Below are 12,123 nucleotides of genomic sequence, written 5' to 3' on the forward strand. Positions count from 1 at the left end.
CCTAAAACGTACTTGACTCACATAATCAATTTCTCCTCCTAATGAAAACAACCCACAAGATCCCAAATATTGGCTAACTGCTTGGGACAAAGGGGGCAACAGAAGGAAAGTTGAGGCCCCAAAGTTCAAGTGCAGATTGTGGAACTATCAGCTAGAACATTGGGACTTCAAGGTTCTGTGAGTGTTGGGTAAATCTGTTTCTGACCTGTTTTATGTAATGTCCATCTTGGATTTGTAAAAGGACAGCTAAGCCTCCATCTTGGATACCCTTCTCCTCAGATGATTTAGTGCCCTTTCAGTCTTTTTCAAATCAAGGAGGGGAAAGGTCAGGGCAGTTAGAGTCATGTGACAGCCATAATCTGCCTAGCAACTGCAGGTTATTTAGTGAGTGGCACGCCTGTCACTCAGGGCTGTCCATCTGAATGACAGCCAGAGTCCCACACAGTTCAGCTAGCTGCCAGGAGCCCCAGAGGGACCAGGACTCATAGGACTTTGGATTCTTGGTCTCTATTAACATACTTGTACTCAACTGCTACACACCATTAGTGAGCGCATACTTGCACTGGACTAAGAGGTCAAGCAGAGACTGCGTGGGCAAGCACTGAAGACCTACCTGAGGGAGAAGACCTGCCCAATAGGGAGAAGACCTGCCCAGAGGACCTGTCCAGAGGGAGAAGAACACCTAGTTCCTGAGTTCCTGTTTGGTGTCCAGTGCCCCTGATTTTCACCACTGTCCCTGTCGGTATCCTGAGTTTTTGTCATTGTGTCCCTGTCTTCAGGACATGGTATTGTAATACCCATTGTGGTTTTCCTCTGTTTCACATCCATAGGTTAAGGGGGGTTTACGGGCTCTGAGCTTCATGCTTTGGTAACTGTTAACAACTGAGTGTGTCTTCCTTATGTTGTTTATTGTCTGAAGAGGGTCCTTGTCTAGTTTACTGACTAGAGGCATAATAAATATCTGTGTGTTACATCTTATTCTGCCTCTGTCTTAATAAATCACCCGATAATAGATGTGGGAGGGGGTGGGATCTGCAGACAGCCCATATTTTGATCTGTGTAGACCATAGTTAAAATGTTTTGGGCTAACATGAGCACTGGAAATAAAATTTGAGCAAGGCAGATGCCTGAGAAAAGGGCTGAAGAAGCTCTTGTCTGGAACTTCAGCCCCCGGGATTAGAATTCCCAGATGTCTTGATTTTATAGGGACAGTCCTAATACTTGGGGCTTTGTTTTGTATAGGTGCCTATTACTCCCCACCCCCACCCCAATTTTTTACCCTTGCTATCTGGTCACCCTAAGTGGGATGCATTTAAGTGCTCAGCACCCTCAATTGGGGGCAGATTTTCAAACAAACTCAGCTTCTGAAATGGTTTATTAATTTGACCACACATGAAATTCAAACATCAACACTAGTTTTTTTCCCGAAGACAAAAGATATTTAAAGTTATCCAGTGTCCATTTTTAATTCATAACCAAATGCAAAATTCTTTAGATGTGTTAACTTCTGACAATTGTCTGAATAAGTTTAGGGCATGCAATAATGATCAACCTGCTAAGTAAATCCAATGTTTATCATCAGATTTGCATGGCTTTTGCTGCATCTTATAGTAAGAAGCTTATTGACTTGAAAGAAAAATTCTTCATGCAGACTCAAATCATGACATGGAGACAGAAAACAACCTACCATAATCTACTCACATTACAGGGAAACTATTCTTTAACTTCCTTTTGATTACATTTGCGATCATTATTTTAAACTTGCTGGTCTGCCTGAATTGTTGTTTTTTAGTAAATGGAGAGCTTCAAGACATGGACACAGAAACACCTATTTTAATAAGATCTCCTTAACCAACTTCAAGGTTAATTTACTCTTTTGCATTTGGGAATTATAATACTTTGCAACTCTACAGCTCCTTTCATCTGAGAATCTCAGATGTGCTGACAGAACAAGGAGCAATGGTCTCAAGTTGCAGTGGGGGAGGTCTAGGTTGGATATTAGGAAACACTATTTCACTAGGAGGGTGGTGAAGCACTGGAATGCGTTACTAGGGAGGTGGTGGAATCTCCTTCCTTGGAGGTTTTTAAGGCCCGGCTTGACAAAGCCCTGGCTGGGATGATTTAGTTGGGAATTGATCCCGCTTTGAGCAGGAGGTTGGACTAGATGACCTCCTGAGGTCCCTTCCAACCCTGATATTCTATGATTCTATGGGCACCGTACAAACATTTACTGAACAGACAGTTCCCCGTCCCAAATTGCGTAATAGCTAAAACCTAGATAGAAGAAAGACAACAGGTGGATACAACAGACAAATAAAAACACAAGGAAACAATGAGTTAATGATCAGTGTGATAGGCAGTAGTCCTAGCATACCAGCTGTTGAACTTTTTATTTGAAATCGCAGCAGAGGAATTTTTTAAAGGAGGGATTTAGATGTTACTGGCACAGGTTTAGCCTCCAAATCCGTACAGAGTACGTCCCTGGAGCTTCAGGGCATAAACAACGTCCATAGCAGTCGCAGTTCTCCGCTTTGCATGTTCGGTGTAAGTAACAGCATCTTGGATCACGTTCTCCAAAAATACTTTCAGTACTCCCCGAGTCTCCTCCTAAATGAGACCTGAAATGCACTTTACGCCCCCACGACAAGCCAAACGGCGAATAGATGGTTTTATAGTGCCCTGGATATTATCCCTCAATACCTTCCTATGGCGCTTAGCACCTCCTCTTCCGAGACTCTTGGCTCCCTTACCATGACCAGACATGTTCGTTAGGATTACAGATAGAGCTGAAGGAGAATAATGTGGTGCCTTTTCAGTTATTTATGGAGAGCTCCTCTCATGCAGGAGCTGCAGCACGGGAACAAGTGTAAAGGTGCTTTCTGGAAAATTTTGCAAAAATGGGAACCAAGACTGGTATTGTTGGTGGAGCAGAGGCAGGAGTCAACAAATATACCATTGACTTACCCTACTAGCATAGTGAGCCTAAAGATTCCCTCCTCAACTTTTGTGTTTTAATGGATTTTCTTGGGGCTAGCTCATTTTTACAAGATTCATCCCACAATTATTATATTTCAGAAGTGGCAACTCAAATGACTGTATCCCCTATGCTTTTCCCCCCAGACATATGTGCTTGATGGAAATTAAATTTTGTTCTTGCTGTTAAAGTTCAGTATTTGGAGTCTCATCATAACCTTGCTTTTTGGGTCCAATTCCCTTGCAATAGAATTTTTATCAAATGATTTGTGATGCTATTTTACTTGTTTAATGTTGAAATAAATTCTACCCTCCTAAAAGCACAGTCCAGCTCCTACTCCAAAGTAATTAATAAGTAATAAAATAAATACATTATTATTTGGTTTGTTTTTCTTATTTCATTAACAAAAGACTCATTCAGATACCAGGAGAAGTTTATTAACGCAACACAAATTATTCTTTTTTTTCATACTGCTCTTATATTTCATTTATTTCCTTACTTTCATGTAGCTTTTGTTCCTGAATCTTAGGACAATGCTCAGCACAGCTCAGGAAAATGGATGAGGGGTGTAAATGGGACTTTAAGTCACCATTAAACCTTGTAGATCCTCGGGTTCCTGGGCCAGCCCCACAGTCCAATTTAGAGACAAAGGAGCCACAACCAAATCAAAACACTACACTAAACATATACTTCTCCACTGGGGAGAGGATGAGAGAAAGAACAAACTACATATGATGTTGGTCACATCACTTAATTCACTACTGGAAGGCACTCAGATTCTATAGTGATGAAGACAGTATAAGAACCTGGATAGGATCAGATAGGCCTCCTGGGCATTCCTTTCAGTAAGGGGAATACTCCACTGGTGAGCTAAAAATCGTTTTAGGGAAGTTTTGTTTCACTGGTGCAAGCTCCTGCATCAAAGAGCCTTGGTCCTGAGGTTTATTTACAAATATAAAGGAAACAGTGCAGCCCTATAGTTCAATAGAAGCTCATGGGGACTACATGTGGTTATTGATGTGAGCAATAGTTTTGTGTGTTGGCATAGGACAAGAAATAGTTAATGAGGCCTTTGATGACAAGACTACTATTTCTAGCATATGGACCAAATTCTGCACTGATATACAGCCTGTGGTCTATATAGTTAATTTTTTTAAATTAAAAAAAACAGCGCCAGACTCCCAAATGCATTCCCCCTTCCCCTCTCCCCAGGTACCAAATACAACAAACAAACAAGATATCTCAAAAACAATCAAGTAGACAAAACTTGGGAAAGGGAGAGTATGATCAATAAAAGATCCCTTCCTAATCCTCACACACAACAGATTTAATATGTGAAATTTAGCACAGGCAAATGGATGACTAATTGTAAAAGTAAGGGTATTATTGGTATTTCTCATTTTTACCACACTTTAATGTTCAAACAATGCTTTGAACACATAACTAATTTATCCTCACAACAGCCTTAGGGGATAGGTGGGTAAGTATTCTTAGCCTCATTGTACTGATAGGGAAACTGAGGTGCTTAATTGGTCACTGTAAGCCTGTGTTCCCATTGCTGTTCCTATTTTCCCTCCCACAACTCTTCCATTGTCTGCTAAAAACACCCATTGCATATTGTCTTAATCTAGATTGCAAACACTTAGTACATCTCTCAGCTGTTGTACTATATGTCTGTACAGTCCCTGTAACAAAGGGGCCAGATCCTCACGGGGTCATTCAGATGCAAATATAATACAAATAGTAACTATTACAACCAGCAGCAGCAGCACCACAACATAAGGAGGGCCAGGCTGACTAACTTCTCCCCTTGCCACTTGCTACACTCTGCGACACTTGCCATATGTGTTCTTTCTCTTTCTCTCTGCCCATGTTTAAGGCTCATGACTGCAATTTATTGAGTGTCTCTGGAGTGAGTTATGTTTGGGCTAAGTAAGGAGACTGTAAGACTAAAATACACATTATCTTGTTTCCTCAGAGTTCCAGACAAGACTGTAAATGTAATTTGGGTTAAAGATAAGAAAGCATTAAAAACATCTGTTACTCCTTTCTCATAAGGATCTGCGGTACACAGCTAGAATGGTAAAAAACAAAAAACATTGTTTATTTCAAAACACACCAAATTTGCTCTATTAGTCCTGTCAACTCCATTGACAGGCATACCCGAGAACAGCCTTTGGCATGTGGACTGGAATTTTTCATGGGAGTTAGTCAGCTTAATGTAAGAGATACAAGTGCAAGAAGAATCAGTGGAGCCACAACTCTCAAAAGTCTCAATATTGTCTGCATAATATCAGAAAGCATCACCTACCTATTTATACACTAACTAATACTAAAGGTAGGTAAATATGCATATGCTCTATGAAAAGTGTATTATGAGAATATTGGGTTATTCTGTTAACCCTTCCCTAACCACTGGTAAAACATCACAGAGTGCACTGGCTCTGATCCCCAAGAAACAATCCTGCCAGCACTTTGAAACACTGGAGATAGTTATTTGATATTTTGTAATATCTTTCACCTTGAAGGCTCAGATTGGCAGGACTTTTCATTTGACCTCTTTCAAGAGGCCATTTTACTCCTACAGGGAAGTAGCCCTTGTATTCCAAGTAATATAGGAAGTGTTTTCTTATTTTGTAATTACTATAGGTTTTTAATGCTAGATTGTAACTAGAGCTGATTGGGAATTTTCCACCAGAATGATTTGACAGAAAATACCCTTTTAGTAAAACCACATTTTCTCCAGGACCCAGACAGGGACTGGAACATGGACAGGCTGGAGCTCACAGGGGAGAAGGGGCCAAGTCTGGGGTAAACAGGCTGAAGAGTCTGTACCCACTAGAGCACACTCCCCTCCAGAGCTTTGAGGACAGTGTTCTCTTGTGGGCACAGACTCTTCTGACCATTCCCCCTAAACTTTGACCCCTTAAGTTCTGCGCCATCTCCTCCAATGTGTTTCTGTTCCAATGCTGTCTCTTCCCTACCCCTGGCTCCTTGTCCTGGTCTCATTCTCCTCACACAGGCAGTCTCACTCCTCAGACTTCACATCTCAGTTCATCTCCTTGCCCAACCAATCCCAGTATCCCCCACTCCAACTCCCAGTCTAAGTTTAGCTCTTCCCCCCTTCCCCTGCCAGACTGACTCCTAGTTTCCATTTCCTTCCCCTCCACCTCCTGGTTTCAATTGAATGAACCCACCCTCCCATAGATTTGGCTGTTGTCCCTTTTGTACTAGAATCAAGCAGGCTCCTCTTCCACACTGCCAGGGCCCAACAGGTGGTCATTGAGAGTACAGGAGAAATAAGCTTTCCGTTCGCACTTCAGGTGACTGGGCCTGGCACAGCCTGCAACAGAGGTCCCCAAAATGTGGGGTGGGCCTCTCTAGGAGGGCATAGAGGAACATTGGGGGGCACAGCTGGGGTCCAAGCCGGCCCCCACAGGTGGAAAGGTGGGAGCGCCACCCAGCTCTGCTCCTGGCCCCATGCACGGGGCACCGATCCCTGGCCAAGGCTCCGCTCCTGCCCCCAGCTGTGACCCCAGCCTCAGCCCTTTTACCTCTGTCCGTGCCATGGGGAGCAGGGCATGGATAGAAGTAAGGGGAGGCATGAGGTAAAAAGTTTAGGGACCACTGGCCTACAGCAACCCTGAGCTGTAACTGCAGGGAAAGTCCTGCTCAGCCTCCTGCTGCACCAAACTAGAACATGCCCGGTGTGGACAGAATCGTTGAGATAGCTGAGAAAACTAAAGAGTCTCTACTGAGCATGTGCAAACTGCAGTTTTTCAAAGGCTTATAACTTGGCCAAATTTGGGCAGATTTTCACATGGATGGAAAAAGGCATATCCCTCACACAAAGGCCATGCTCCAGCCAAATTTCAAATCCATGCTTCAAATAAAAAGGTTTCAAGAAGTTTTTAACATGGACAAAACAATGTGTTTTTTCCCTAGCCTCATTCTTGAAAATGGCCAAACCGTTATAGCTGAAATTTCCTAAAAAAATTCAGCCTGACGCACACACCTTGCATGGAAAATTTCAGCACAAACAGTTAAAGTTTGGCAAAGTCATGAGCAACTGAAACAAGGTCTTCATAATGGGAAGTGTTGGGCAAACTTCATAACAGACGGTGCTATCAGTCCCACCTATAACATATGTACATATTTACAACATCAAGATCACAGATCTATAATTCCCTTTGAAGTCAGTGGGACCCCATTTTGTAGCCAAGGAGAATTTAGCATTAAAATATTGCTTTAAAAATAATCAAGGAGAGCCCAAGAGCTGAACCCCAACTTGAACAAAAAATTCAAATGGAAGACATAGTAAAAATGTATACGACACACATTCTGTTCTTTGTTCATTTGTTTTCCAACCCAGATCATTGGTTAAAATTTGCAGATGCTTATAACCTAGCTGACTGTTTTCCCCCTTAGATCACCAAGCATGACTTATAATTAATTAATTTAATTTTTGCTTTAAAAGGTCATTGCCTTAACTTCTGTCAGAATGCAATCTCATGATTTTGTCCACCACTAAGAAGGGCAGGAAAATGTAATGGGTACTTTGTGAGCATACTGCAGGCTTAGCCAGTTAACTTGGTAAACAAAATATAGCTACAAGTAACAGAGTCCAAGCAATTAAATCTGGTTTCAATCTGGTTCACTTGCAAAATGATCTGTGGAAAAGAAAACTACTATAAATTCAAATTAATTTTCTTCAGTAGATTTTACTCTACTGCTATCATCTAATCCCCATTTCTTTTACTGCAAAGAATAGTTGTCTTTCTCCAATACTGCTATACCAGTGCTATAAATGATTTCAGACTAACATTTTCTATTCCATTGGTAAAAAATATCCAAACCTACAAAACCGTATTTAGAGGTAACCCTGTGTAATGAAAACATATTATTAACAAGCCTTGATAGTTAGCGATATGGAACTGCAGGCTCATAGAGGAGAATACCTTTTTTCCCAAAAGGTCCAGTCTCTGAGTTCATGTCAGCTGGGATGGTCGTAGGATGTTGTGACCCTGCTATGTCCATAGCTGCCTGCATCACCAGTGAGTTGGGTGCTGGATGGGTGAAAAAAGGAACTCTGCTCCTTTGGCCAGGGTAAAACAGCATCTCTCAGCTCTTCGAGGTGTGGGGGCCCAAGAGGCTATGGTATACCAGACCAGTCTGGCTAGTTCCATATTGGCCTCATTAACTGAAAGCGCCATCTTGCTTGGACCTGGATGTTGCAGAATGTCAAGTAGCTGGCGTTGGGAATCCTGGACCTCCTTTAGTGGGATCTGAAGGTCATTTGCTATCCTCTGCAGTAGCTCCTGGTACTGCCTATGATCATCTGGCAGAGACAGCAGGGCTGGATTGATTGCTTTGCCTGGAGACAAGGAGGAGATAGATCCCTGTCAGTACTGTCAGCACCTGTGGATCTGTATCAGTTTCCTCCTCCTCACACTCAGATGGAACCAGCAGATGCCAAGTGAAAGAAGTCTGGTAGGATTTGTGGACGGACCCAGGACATCTACCATATGTGTCCCACGGATCCCAGTAGGGCCATTATCAGGGTTGACTGGTTGAGGGGGACTTCATGGCAATGGGTACTGGCAGTCCCTGGGAAAGTCATATCTGGTTTGGATCGCCTACTCCCTGTCAGGACTCATCTCTCTGTGAGGAGATAAAGGACCAGCCGGAGCATCAGACTCATCCAAGTTGGAAACGTGCTCTTGCTCCACTGGTGGGGTTGATGGTACCGAAGATGAACACTCCTGCCTGAAGGCTGAGGCAGAGATAGTTCCTGTGTTCCTCAAGTAGTTTTGTCCTCAGCAATGTCCCTCAGAAGGACTGGGCCAGAGAGGAGAGGGGACTGAGAGTAAGGGATAAAGATATCATTCAGTGAGACATAAATGTCAAATAGGTCCTGGTGTTCAGGGCATTCTGGTGGTTGGGACCAATGGTTCTGATGTATCCCAAGACATTGTGAGCAGCTGGTCCTTCATAGGATTGGCTGCTACTATCAAAGAACATGGTCCAGCATTCTTGGATGGAGCCGGTGGATGCCAATTTTGATATTTAGGAGTTGGAGCCAGCAATGGAATTGATGGATCCTCTTTCTTTTGGGGTTTTATCCTTCTGTATGGAGGGGACTTGTGTGGTCCTGAGCTCTTGGGACCCATGCCAAAAGGCCCACCTGCCCTGTATGGGGTGGGATCTCTTCTCATAGGAATAGACCTGATGGGGATCTGTCCTTGTAACCCTGAGAGTGCTCCTTACTCTATGGATGAGTCCTTGGGCTTAGCAGCTCTAGGCTTTACTCCCAAGCTTGTGCTTGGTAAGGCGCTGCTTGTCAGTTGGACAGTCTACGGGAGAATGGGGGTCTCCCTGGCTTAGATCAGAATGAGGTCTCAGTCTTCTCCTTTCCCCAACTGAAGCTCATGAGCTTTGTATGTTTGCAGGGAAAATTAATGACAGATACTGCACGTTGCAGAGATATTCATCTCACCCAAACAGTAGGGGCCGTGTTTATGGTTATTGCTCCTGGAGAAGGAGCAAGGGTAAGAGATGCATTTCTTGATCATAGTCCCAGACTGTGGACAGGGACTACCCAGCAAGGGGAAAAAAACAAGCTGTACTAACTATTCTATAAAAACTCTAACTACGCTAATATAAAAAATATTCACAGTATCTATTTACAGGCTATAAAAAAGAAGCTAGAGAAATCTGTGGACACACATGACTCTGACTCAGGCCATGCAGCAATAAAAAGGAACTGGAGAAGCATCGACCTGCACTGCCTCTTATGCTCTCAGTCTGGAGCACAAGGGAGAACAACTACGTATGTGGGGGCCAATGGACACTGCTTGTTAAGAATTTCCAGGCTTGGGTGCATGGCCCCATACATACCCATGTGTAGGATACCCATTGGGACCACCACTCAAAGAAGAACTGGAACTTACACAAAAGCAGTTAGGTGCCTAGCTAGACATTTATTCCTATCACGGTATTCCCGTGGAAGATGGATGACGGCTTGGTAAGCTACAATTGCATGCAAGCTATTTTTTTAAGATATGTTTTCTCTGTAATGCTTTTGTTCTGAATAAATAGTACTTTGCTTTATGAACATTGGCTAATCACTGGTTAACCCTGCTGTTGCCCTGGAAGAGAATGGAATTGGAGGTGTTGAACTAAAGTCAGACCTGCTGAGATAATCACAGTAAATTGCACAATTCTGCAGCCTAAGATCCAGGTCTGGAGGGAGGGAGTTTCAGGACTCTGCTCCAAGTCAGATGATAGCTAGAGGCCTGAGACCAAAGGGGGAGTGCCCTTGAGGACACCCCAAATGGGTGAGAGGTGCAGTTAAATCAGGAACGATGAGTGCCATCTCCACCCTTGCTACCCACTGTATCCTCTTTAAACAGGCGGTAGCCAGTGAATGTTAACATTCCAGTCATGTGCATTGCCCCACCAAGTTTCAGCAATACTTACTGCAGCTCATGCCATTTGTGACAAAAAACGTGACCAAGCAGCTGGGAGGTAGAAGAGCTGGGGCAGAGTGAGGAAAGGGGAGTGCAAACTGCACATGCTCAAAGAGTAACAAAGCTACTCAGCAGTGTTTAGTCTCTCAAAGTCCATCCCCCGCCTCAAGGTATGTCAAGGTACACTCTATTATACCTCAGACTGATCAATTTGATTACAGAATGTGTTTAACGTTATTTGTCTAAAATGTATTCAATATCATGCAAATCATTCTGAGGTTTAATAAACGGCTTATAAGGGCATTTAAAACTGCACACTTGTGTGTTTTTACACTCCCCTATAATATATTTCACACACACACACACACACACACACACACACACACACACACACACACACACACCCTCTCTATATGGCTGCAGTCCATGGAGTAAGTGCTTGGGGAATGTGGGTGATATGCAGAAGAGCACTGGAGGCATATGCTGTTCCACAGAGGTGTGCTAAGCATGCAAGTTTTAATAGGAAATATCCTTGTTCTGTGGCTTCTACCAAATAGAAACAAGAAATTAATGAAAGATAATGCCACTAAATTGCAAACACCTTCCCAACAAATAAGGGTGCTTTTAGTCCAATACTTCACTGAATTAGAATATCCTCCTGAACATATGAAATCTGATGGGGCTTACTATCTCAGACATACCCTAGCCTTGCAATTTTCTGATGCTCACACTGCAAAGGGTTTAGCAGTGTTTTTATTCTTAATCCTCAGGCTGATGCAGTTATGTATGGCACGCTTCAACCACATTCATTTGGCTGGCAAAGTGGAAAAACTGTGTCAGCCCAATCTTTAAATGTAGGCTTTTCCAGATGTGGCTTTGCTATTAATTGTATATAACAGAAACACATGTGGTTTATCTATAGTATTTCTATTGTTAAAAAATGTAAGTTAGCCCTGAATTTAAGCCCACAATCTGTGAAGACGTGAATTTGGAATTTTTCACCCACTTCATGTGTGTGTTGAGGGGCATGTATAGGAAAGCCATATATTTAACCTAGATCCTGGAATATTTACGTAGTCCTTTCTCAAACAAGCACTCTCACTGGAGGGGGCTTGTTTTGAATTAATTACTTCTGGTAATGCTCATAATGTGCAAAGCATTTTGTAGACATAAATGGACCCACTGATCATCCTATAATTGTGTGATGTTACCACAGCAACCCAAAGAAGGGGACAACATGTTGCACACACCATTTAGTCATTATAGGAACCTTACAGGTTTTATAAACCCATTACACACAGTGCAGGTTTTGGGGAAGGAGAGAGGAAGGTTTCTGAAATAATTTTAAAAGAGAGTTTTGACCACTATTAAGGTCCAGGGCCGTAAATCAAGTACATCTCCAGCAGGAATGGATATGAGTGGTTTAAAAAAAAAATTACCATCACCCTACTTTTCATCAGTATATGAACTCAGCATACAATAGGATCCAATTGCCAAAAAGCTTCTGATGACATTTCTAGAGCTTGGCAAAAAGCCTAGACATTTGAGTACAAATTCGAATAAATGGAATATAAATGGCCCACATTATGGCAAGCATAAGACAATGAACTGATACTACGCAGGGCCTGGTAAAACAACTATGGGCACAGTGGAAGTTATTGAGAATTATTTTGCTTAGAG

At 42.7% G+C, this 12,123-nt stretch overlaps 1 protein-coding gene and 1 pseudogene across 9 annotated transcripts in view; both read right to left on the reverse strand.

The window, feature by feature from the left end:
• PRLR (prolactin receptor) overlaps positions 1-12,123 on the reverse strand; it is a 341,223-nt gene that overhangs the window by 101,448 nt on the left and 227,652 nt on the right. The gene's annotated exons all lie outside the window — the stretch shown is intronic.
• On the reverse strand, positions 2,452-2,769 carry LOC117879426 (annotated as a pseudogene).

The sequence above is a fragment of the Trachemys scripta genome, chromosome 6, assembly GCF_013100865.1.
Source record: "Trachemys scripta elegans isolate TJP31775 chromosome 6, CAS_Tse_1.0, whole genome shotgun sequence".
Taxonomy (NCBI): domain Eukaryota; kingdom Metazoa; phylum Chordata; order Testudines; family Emydidae; genus Trachemys; species Trachemys scripta.